Below are 10,222 nucleotides of genomic sequence, written 5' to 3'. Positions count from 1 at the left end.
AAGGGGCTCAATCTTAGGACTCTGAGATTATGGCATGAACCAAAAGCAGGAGTCAGATGCTTAACTGAATGAACCACCCAGGTCCCCCACCACCTGCTTATTTTAGATGGATCTTCCCATTATGTTTTGGGGCCCAGTCCAAGCCAGAGCTTGTCTATATCCATTTTCTGGGTTGTGTCTAACAGGAAACAAAAGGCTAGAAAAAGATGCTGTGTGAGCAAATGGAGGAAACACATTCCTCAGCTTTTTTTTTTTTTAAGCATTCTCTTTTCCCAGTGAAGCAATTATTGCACCTTTCATTTTACCCACATTTTAAAATCTATTTTTCTTTTTTCCCTTTGATTTTCTTGTTCTTGAAGTTTGAGCAATCAGAAATAATGCCGGAATTTATAGAGGGAAGAAACAAAATCAGAAAATAGAAGGAAATATCAAAAGGATTTTCCATTTTGCTCACACTTTTAAAAGCATGTTTTTAAAAATCCAGAACATTTTTGTCAGATGAAAGGTAAAAGTTCTCTACTGCATCCGTAATAGCTCTGAGTGCCAGTCACAGTGCTAATATAGGAGAACTAGAGACTTTCAGGCCTCACCAGGGACATTCTCATTCACCTGCTCCACCAGGCAGTGAGGCATCCTCAGCTCTGACTCACTGAAAGAGAATCTAGTGGGGCAGGTTCCACCTCTGCATGAGGATTTGTTTGCGTGAGGAGAGTTTAGTCCTTGCCAACACGGAGGGAGCCTTCTCACTCCTTGGCAAGCATCAAACCACTTTTATTTCCTTGTTATAGGTCTGAAATAGGTCTGTATTTACAAATTATTCTTACATATACCCACCTGATCTGATTGTTTAAATGCTTTGCCTTACTGTTGTGCTTTTCTGTTTCTATACCCTTTTTTCCTAGGGTGAAACTGTAGCCATGCACTCTCTTCTCCTGGTTTCAGGTGAAGAGTCTGAATTGTGGGTATTGTAGTTCTTTTGCCTTTTAGGGTTTCTGATTGGGCAACCTTGGAGTCACAGTGGGAGGACTTCTAGTCCCAGGTGTCTCAAAGAGCAGCAGTTCAATAGCCACCACACACACAGGGAGACACGTTTGACGAGAGTCCTTTGGTTTTGGTGGAGTGACTTCCATTCACTAAAATAATGTTCCTGAACTGAAGAAACTGGGGTTCATTTCCACAACTGTAAGTGTTGCTTTTCAAAAATTAATATTTTTTTTCACAATTGATATATAGTACCCACTAGGAAACTGTGTAATTTCCAGAAGAATTGAACCAACTAAATTCTTCTTCCAATCTAAGCCCTGCTTGGAAAGAAAAAAGGGAAGGAAACTGATATTTTGTGACTTTGTGGAATATGATTTAGAATAAGCTTTGAGACAGACACTAGGATGATACTTTGAAAAATGGTTTAGAATAAAATAATTTGTAAAAAGAGGAAGAAGATATGCAACATTCAAAGTCAAACTAGAAACACACACACACACACACACACACACCACACTCTGGTTTACTTCAGAAACGTAGATGGTTGAAATCTTCTGAAAATTTTAAGTATTGCAAAAGATAGCCAAGTGTATTGAAGACTGGGCATCAAAGTCAGATAAAGTTGGATTTGGTGGCTCCACTACTTATCAGATATGTGACCTTTGGTAAGATGTTTCACCTTGTAAAGCATCAGTTTCTTCATTTGTAGAGTCAGTATGAAAGCTACCTCATTGGGTTAATAGGATATTTGCATAGTACTAAATAAATGATTAGACAATAACTGATGGAGCATAAGCTTGGCTTTTTCCTAATTAAGTTTCAACTAAGCTTCAAAAACAGATTAAAGAAACACACACACAAAGCCTGTATGAATTTCACTTATGTGGTATTGAGAATAGCCAAATTTATAGAAACAAAGCACAATGGTGAGTGCCAGGAGTTGGGGGAGGGGAAAATAGGAAATGTTTAATGGCTATAGAGTTTCAGTTTTGCAATTTGAAAATGTTCTGATGATCAGTTGCACACAATGTAAGTATAACTAACACTACCTAACTGTACACTTAAAAATGGTCAAGTCGGTAAATTTTATGTTATGTTTTTCACCGCAATTTAAAAATATAGATTAAAGAGCATATGGTGAAAATTCTGGTGCCTCCACTTTATTAATGTGTCCTTCACTCTTGAAAAATGTCTATGTCCATTTTCAGAGGATTGCTGTTGGATCACCTATGTTAGTATCTGTTTTTTATACACCAATAATTAATAGTGATGATGATGCATTTCAGATATATTCTTAAAGTTGTCTTCACTTTAGTGGTCATCTTTAAATACTCCCTTTAACTTAATCATATGATTATCTCTAATTTGTAATAGTGACATTGAATATGATTTTATGGGTATTGTATGGAATCTAGAATTAAGTCATAATTACTAGTTACAACTCAAATGCATCATTTATTCTTTTTTTTTACCTTCCTTATAGCTTATTTATAAACAGTCTATTCTTATGTGCCTGTGCCTTGGAAATAACAGAGATTGTCAAGACAGAATCTGTTAAATGCCATCTAATCTTAAAATGTATTAGCTAATTTGGTGGACAAAAGACAATTTGGAATTATATTGATTTGAAACTTAAAAGCTTGGGGCACCTGGGTGGCTCAGTTGGTTAAGTGTCTGCCTTCAGCTCAGGTCATGATCAAGCCTGTTGGGCTTCCCACTTAGTAGGGAGTCTGCTTCTCCCTCTACCCCTACCCCTGCTCATACTGTCTCTCACTCTCTCACTCTCTCTCTCACATAAATGAATAAAATCTTAAAAAAAAAGAAAGAAACTGGAAAGCTTGTCATTGTTGAGCTTTTGGGAAATCCTTTCTTGAAGGGCCTTATGTATACCTAGTTGTCTATTAAGACTATCCCCCTTGGTGTTTGGTGAGAACTGAAGGTGATTGCAACAAGTGTTTGTGATGAGTGTGCAAAGCTTTGCGTGTGATATGCCACATGAATTAAAATCCTCTCAGGAGCTATGTCAGGAAATCCAGGGTAACATCAGAAGAAAATATAGGAGAAGGAAAGCTGAAGAAGCACTTGATAAGTACTACCTAAAAGCACCATTTTTGCCATTGAATGCCATCTGTGGCCTACTTTCTTTAGGAAGCATCATTTATTTATCTAACAACTACTTCTAGCAATCCTGCAATGTTCTCCCACTGGGCAGGGTCCTGGTTAAAGAGTGACTGAGGCTTAGTCCTTGAAGGGGTCCTGACATTAAGGTATCATAATCCTTAATTTCTAAAAGAGAAATGTATTCACAAATAGCTAAAGGGTGGTAGTGCTAATACATCAATCATGCCTGCTACTGTGGCATTACTGTACATTAATTCCCACTCCTTAGAAGGTGTGATGCTTAGTATCAGGGAATAAAAAGAACTCCATAAATCTTTGCTCAAACTGTTATCATTGGAGATTAAAAGGAATAAACTTTCAGCTTTTATATGAGTCAGTCAAAACCAGAATGGAGTGAAGAAATATGTACCCAGAATAGCTGAGAAAGAGGAGGCCGTGGCTCACTGAATATGAAGAGGACACTGTGGGAAGTGGTGGAGCTTTAGCCAGGCATGGAAGGATGCACAGAGTTGAAACTGGCAGAAAAAGATGAAGAGACTATCTCATCTAAAGCAGTATTTCCCAAACTTTGCATGGATGAAATGATTTTAGGCAGTAGATAGACCAAACGATCAATAACATTGAGTAACATTGTGAGAAAGTATATTTTTTCAAATTTCTTTCAATTTTTCAAGGAAAAAGTCTTATTGTTGTTGATAAGACTTTAACACTTTCTTCTAACATTTGTTTTTAATTCTTTGTAAGAACTATAGAGTAACAATAGGCTTAATGATTTTATTGAGCAAGAAGTATTGTTATAACTTAACTTTTAGAATAACATTAATTTTTAGACTTATTGCCTATTTATTCCAACAGACACTGATTTTTTTCCATTTATGATACTGCTAGAAATGTGCTTTTAAAAGACTTATCTGAGCTAAAATGAGAGTGGGTTTACAGAGAATACTAAGTAAAAAATAGTTCAGATCATACTTGATAATAGAAAAATCATGAAGAGGTACGAGAATGCCTCAAGTTTGGGAAACACTGAAGTAGAGGTGCTATCCAGTACAAAAATTAGGAAGCAAAATTGAAGCAGTTATGTTTATGTATAGCTGGGAAAGAAGGACATTTGGTATTATATGGATATCTTTGGATAGTGATGCTGGAATAGGGTTGATTGTGGAGCTTTAAAGAGATTTGGACTTCAGCTTCTAGGTGGTGAGATCATCTAAGGCTTGGCTTATTAGTGGTTTGGAGCACAGGGACTATGAATACAGATAGAATACTTTGGACATACGTCTTGATAACCTGAGCATGAATAAACAACGGGTTCTGGGAATGAAAATGGAAAAGAGAGGGACGAGGATGTCATTCAATAAAAAAGAAAACTAAGCAATAATTATACAAAGACAACCACCAAGTTACTCTTAATTTGTTAAGTTTGGTGGTCTAAGAGAATTACAGTGACACTGAGACAAAAGAGAAAAAGCTAGTGTTTCCTGGGGAAATGATCCTTTGGGCTATGGGCAGTTTGCAAATAAGACAGATCAACCTTCCATTGGAAAGGGAAACTGCATTTTTAATCACACTGGGAATGGAATTCTAGAAAGCCATCAGAGTTGACCCAACAAGTGGAGAGACATCAAGCATGTCCCTCCTTAAAATGAAACTCAGCCCTGCTCTTTTTCTCTACCCAATTCACAGAATAATAGAGAACTTTTAGGTATCTGGGGAAAGGAAGGGGAATGGAGAGGAGGTTGACTGTTTCTTCCCAAGATTTTATTTTCTCCTGAGAATTCTCTTAGTTACAGTAGCTACCACCTTGCTCAGAGATGAGACTCCTTTCTAGAGTTCTTGATGAAAATAATCAGACACCAGGTTTAATTTCTAGGAATGGTAGAGTTTTCTGTGTCTTTTCTTTCTGCTAGGAAAGGCACTTAATTTACATGTTTCCCTAATATGTACAATACATAGTAGATAGATATTTAAAGGTAGACAGATATCACAAAGACTCCCAGCTTAACCAATAAAAAATTAGGAATTTTTAAAAAGGACAGCAGTCTCCCTGATCCTGTTCCCCACTTTTCCAGCTCAGAAGTTACTACTATCCTGTCTTTGTACATTATCTTTCCATTGTATGCTTCTATTCTTTTATCTGTTTTTATTTGTATGTTTATTTATTCTTCCTTCCACTATGTGAATATATGCACAAACAGTATATAAGATTGTTTTGAATGTTTAAAAATTTTACATAAACTTTAGAGTATACATTATTCATCTGCAACTTGCTCTTTTCCTCAACATTGCACTTTTGAGATGAATGCATGTTGATTTGGTGGCACAACTTATTCATTTTCATAGCTGTATGGTATTTTGCTATCAATATTTATTCCTACATATGCGCTTGGGTAGGAATGTAAGAATGACTGTAGAGACTATTTCAAGACAGATTTGCTGAGCCATAGGCATATGCATCCTCAATTTTATGAGATACTGATAATAACTTGCTTTCCAAAATATTTATGCCATATTTTATTCCAGACCACAATGAATGAGGCTAAGCTGTTTCTCTACATTCTCAACACACCTATTTATCTAAAATGTGCTAAATAAATAATCTTTCCAGATATAACAGAAAACCAGACCCTGGTGGCATCTGAGAGACTAAGATGTGTTGGGAACATTCCAGTCTCTAAAATATAGTGCAAAATGTGATTTCACATCAACTTTCTTATTTCTCAACCTATGAGAGAGATTAACTGACTTGTCCACTTAACACTTACTTTAGTATTAATTATATTAATAATAAAGATGATAATATTAACAACTGTTAATGTCATTGAATGCTTACCATATGCCAAGTGCTGTCCTGAGGACTTTAATTATATTGTCTTATTTAATTAATTCTGGGAGGACATAATGATATTATACCAATTTTAGAGATGAAGAAACTGATTCACAGAAATATTACATAGGGGTACCTGTGTGGCTCAGTGGTTGAGTGTCTACCTTTTGCTCAAGTCTTGATCCTAGGGTCCTAGGATTGAATCTCTTATTGGGCTCCCCCCCACCCCCGGAGCCTGCTTCTCCCTCTGCCTATATCTCTGCCTCTCTCTCAGTGTCACTCATGAATAAATAAATAAAATATTTTTTTAAAAAAGGAAATATTGCATCAATAATTAGTAAGTAGGGTTAGTGGATTTAATATATACTCAGTCTATTCCAGTTAGGACAGGTGAGAAAGGATAGGTGGGAACAGACTGGAAAGAGAGACATTAAGGTATCATAATCCTTAATTTCTAAAATTTCAGAATCTAGTTAGTATTTAAATTACATCAAAGAAACATTTAATTTAATTTAATTTTGCCTAGGAAAATTGAAAATGATCCTTATAGATTATCAGACTTTACTGAGCAATGGAGATGAGAGAAAAAAAAGGCAAAAAAAAGAAAGGGAGTAGCTTTTTATAAAATATAAGAAAGTAGAAAATACAATGTTTGGTAAAGTTAATTTATCAAATCATTAATTCAACAAGTAATTTCTGAACATCTGCACTATGGCACTGAGCTAAGTTCTGGAATACAGAATTGAATGAGAAAGTCACCATCCCTCCCCATAGACAGACGTACTTGGAGATTGAGTAACTGGGAAAATGGGAGCCAAAAAAAAAAAAAAAAGAAAGAAAAAAAAAAGAAAAGATAGGTTGTGTCTAATTACAAAGGACTTTCAAATATCAGTCCTAGAAGTGTGCACTTGCTCTGAAGGCAGCGAGGAATCAGAATGAGTCACTGTGAGGTGAGTTGCATTATTCATTAATTTATTCATTGAACACTTATTCTGCCTCTGCTTTGCTTTGCTGAGGAAGTAGAGACGGAGAAGCTCATATTACAAAGGAAGTAACAAATAAGTATATAAAATTGAAAATAGAGTGTGAGAACTGAAACAGGAGTTTGTGCGGCATAGAGACACCTAACCCAGAATGGGAAAGTGTAGTGAGGAGTGGGAGATACTCCAAGGCTGTTTTTGGGATAAAGAAAATTGTCTGAAGAAATTTAACAATTGTGTTTAGTCTTTATTTTTTTTTGATTTGAGTATAATTTCCATACAATGTTACATTAGTTTCAGTTATGCAATGGAATCAGTTATGCTATGCTCATGGGGTAGCCACTATTTGCATGCAACCCTATTATAATACCATTGACTATCATGAACCTTTTATTCCTGTGACTTAATCATTCCATAACTGGAAGCTTGTATTTCCCACTCTCCTTCACCCATCTTGCCCATCCTCTACTCCTCTCCCCTCTGGTGACCATTGGGTGTTCTCTGTATTTATAGGTCTGATTCTACTTTTTGTTTGTTGGTTTATTTATTTATTTTCCTTTTAGATTCCACACATAAGTGAAATGATATGTTGGTTTTTTTTTTTCTTTCTCTGTCTGACTTATATCACTTAGCTTAATGTCCTCTTAGGTCCATCATGTTGTCACAGATGGCAAGATCACATGCTTTTTTTATGACCAAGTAGAATTCCTCTGTATGTGCATGCATGTGTGTGTATACCACATCTTTATTCATTAATCTGAGTATAGTCTTTTATAGAATAGCATTTATTTGCTTTTTCTGGTTTCAAAAGTGTTGCACGTTCACTGTAGAAAACTTGAGAACCACAGTCATATTTAACAAGGATATACATCTTAAAGATTTGTGTTTGTGTATGTATCCTGCCTTTTTATGACTACAATACAAATTAAGAATGAATAATTAATAAAAATGTTATGTGATCATTTTAGTTTACCCAAATAATATAGTACATATTTTCTTATCATTGTATATCCTTCAATAACATAGCTTTAAATTGCTCATTTGTATATGGTATTATAATTTATCTAGTCCTTTAGTATTGAAAATATCTGTTTCTCCCCATATTTGCGATTTTGAACAGGGCCACATTGAATATTGTTGTACAAAAATCTTAGAATGTATCTGAGTACTTTTAAAGATAAATTTAGGGACACCTGGGTGGCACAGCAGGTGAGTGTCTGCCTCTGACTCAGGGTGTGATCCCGGGGTCCAGGATTGGGTCCTGTATCAGGCTCCTTGTTGTGAGCCTACTTCTTTCTCTGCCTATATCTCTGCCTCTCTCTCTCTCTCTGTGTGTGTGTCTCTCATAAATAAATAAATAGAAACTTTTTAAAAAAAATAAAAAATAAAGATAAATTTATAGAATTTGGATTATAGGTCATAATACCCACTAAAACTTCTAACCCTATCATGCTAAAGAAGGAAAGCCCTCATAGTATAGTTAACAAGAAATTGAATTGATGAAACTTGCATTTTAGAAAAATCATATTTCAAAATATTACGTGGGGAGAACAGGAAAGTTTGGAAGCAGCAGGCCAGATAGGCTTTATTGCAGAAATCTAGGTGAGAAAAAAATAAAGCCTACACAAATGAAGCCACGTTAGTGTTGGAATATGGCAGAAATTTTTAGAGATATTAATTTTATAGAAATTAGTGGATTAGGGAGAGTGGCTGAGGGACAGGAATGGAATAAAATTGATTGTAGATTATATTCTTGTTTCTGACATGGTTAACTAACTGGATGGACAGTGGTATCCTTCTTCCCTTAGATAGAGAAGACAAGAGAAACAGGCTTGGGAGGAAAGATAGGGGAGTTCCGCTAAGGCTAATGGACTTTGACCTGCCTGTGACTATTTACATGAATAAATTATTTAGGCAATAGGACAAGTTTGGGCATCAGGGGTGCAAATAAATTAGAGAAAGATGTGGGAGTCAGCAATCCCTAAACATAGCAACAGTCATTGGTGTGGATGGATCTCCCAGAGGTATTGAGGACTACAGAATGAGACGAGTAGGAGGCTCATGGTGGTATCTTCTGACATAATAACATGAATTAATAATAATAATAATCCATAATAACATGAATCAGAGGAAGAAACAGCCATAATGGAAACTGAGAAGGAGAGACCAGAGAAATAGGAGGAAATCCGGTGGCAAGTAGAGTGAGTGAAGACAAAGGAGGAGAACTTCCAACAAGGGAGAAGTTAACAATGTCACATGTCAGAGCAAGGCCTAACAAGAATAAAAGGTGTTCTTTAAATTTCTGTGGAAGGCTTGTCCAGAGCAGTTTCAGTAGAGCGGAAGGGACAGACACCAGAATGCTATGACTAGACTTGTTTCAATGACATGATTTTCGTGCAGTGGGGAGAATGGTGTAGGGAAGGAAGAAACAAGGAAATGGAAGGCTAGTGAAATGGAGAGGGAATTACGGTTCCAGAAAGGGTGTAATAAGGACTAACCAGGTCAGTTGCCATGGCATTAGATAGAAAGAAACTGTGGCCTGAAGGTTTACCAAATAGGTGGATATAATATGTGGGAGAGAGGATGGAGCTCAAGAGAGCACCAATATTTTAATCTGATATAACCGAGAATATTGCAAAACCATCAACAAAGGCAAAGTTCTGGGGGAAAAATAAGAATTTTTTTGGTAAAGGTAAAGAAGGAGAGCTGAGTTCTACCATGGATATGTTGATTTGAGGTACATCTGGAGAAGTTTAAGGGTATGGTAATATTCACACTGATGGTAGCTGTTAAGGGTCTGCAGCTCAGGGCAGAGATCTAGGTTAGAAACAAAGATCACTGAGTTTTTCCCATGAAAATGGGACTTAGAATCACGGGAAAAGCTGGAGTAGCTCAAAGAGATCACTGAGAATTAAAAGAATAAGAAAAACCTTGAACATTTATTTATTTATTTTTAAGATTTTATTTATTTATTCATGAAAGACAGAGAGAGAGAGAGGCAGAGACACAGGCAGAGGGAGAATCAGGCTCCATGCCAGAGGCCCCATGTGGGACTCAATCCCGAGTCTCCAGGATCATGCCCTGAGCCAAAGGCAGGCGCCAAACTGCTGAGTCACCCAGGGATCCCCCATGAACCTTTAAATAAATAGGTAACATAGGTGGAGTCACTGAAGAAAACAAGGAAGATGTGATCAAAACAATAGCAGGAAAACCAGTAAGATATTAATTCAAGAAAGTAGAGGAGAGAGAGTTTTAGGAAGCCATGGTCATGACCAAATCAGCTGCAGGCCAGACAATCAGGCAGAGGACC

General features: G+C 36.4%; 1 protein-coding gene across 2 annotated transcripts in view; it reads left to right on the top strand.

The window, feature by feature from the left end:
- Positions 1–1,074: 1,074 nt before the first annotated feature.
- MACC1 (MET transcriptional regulator MACC1) overlaps positions 1,075–10,222 on the top strand; it is a 61,750-nt gene continuing 52,602 nt past the window's right edge. For both annotated transcript variants that reach the window (XM_055314676.1, XM_055314675.1), the window contains exon 1: positions 1,075–1,182. The gene's annotated coding sequence lies outside the window, so the exon portion shown is untranslated. The remainder of the gene's footprint in view (positions 1,183–10,222) is intronic.

The sequence above is a fragment of the Nyctereutes procyonoides genome, unplaced genomic scaffold (genome assembly GCF_905146905.1).
Source record: "Nyctereutes procyonoides isolate TBG_1078 unplaced genomic scaffold, NYPRO_anot_genome, whole genome shotgun sequence".
Taxonomy (NCBI): domain Eukaryota; kingdom Metazoa; phylum Chordata; class Mammalia; order Carnivora; family Canidae; genus Nyctereutes; species Nyctereutes procyonoides.
Note: the sequence above shows the minus strand (reverse complement) of the source record. Positions and strands in the feature narration are given on the sequence as shown.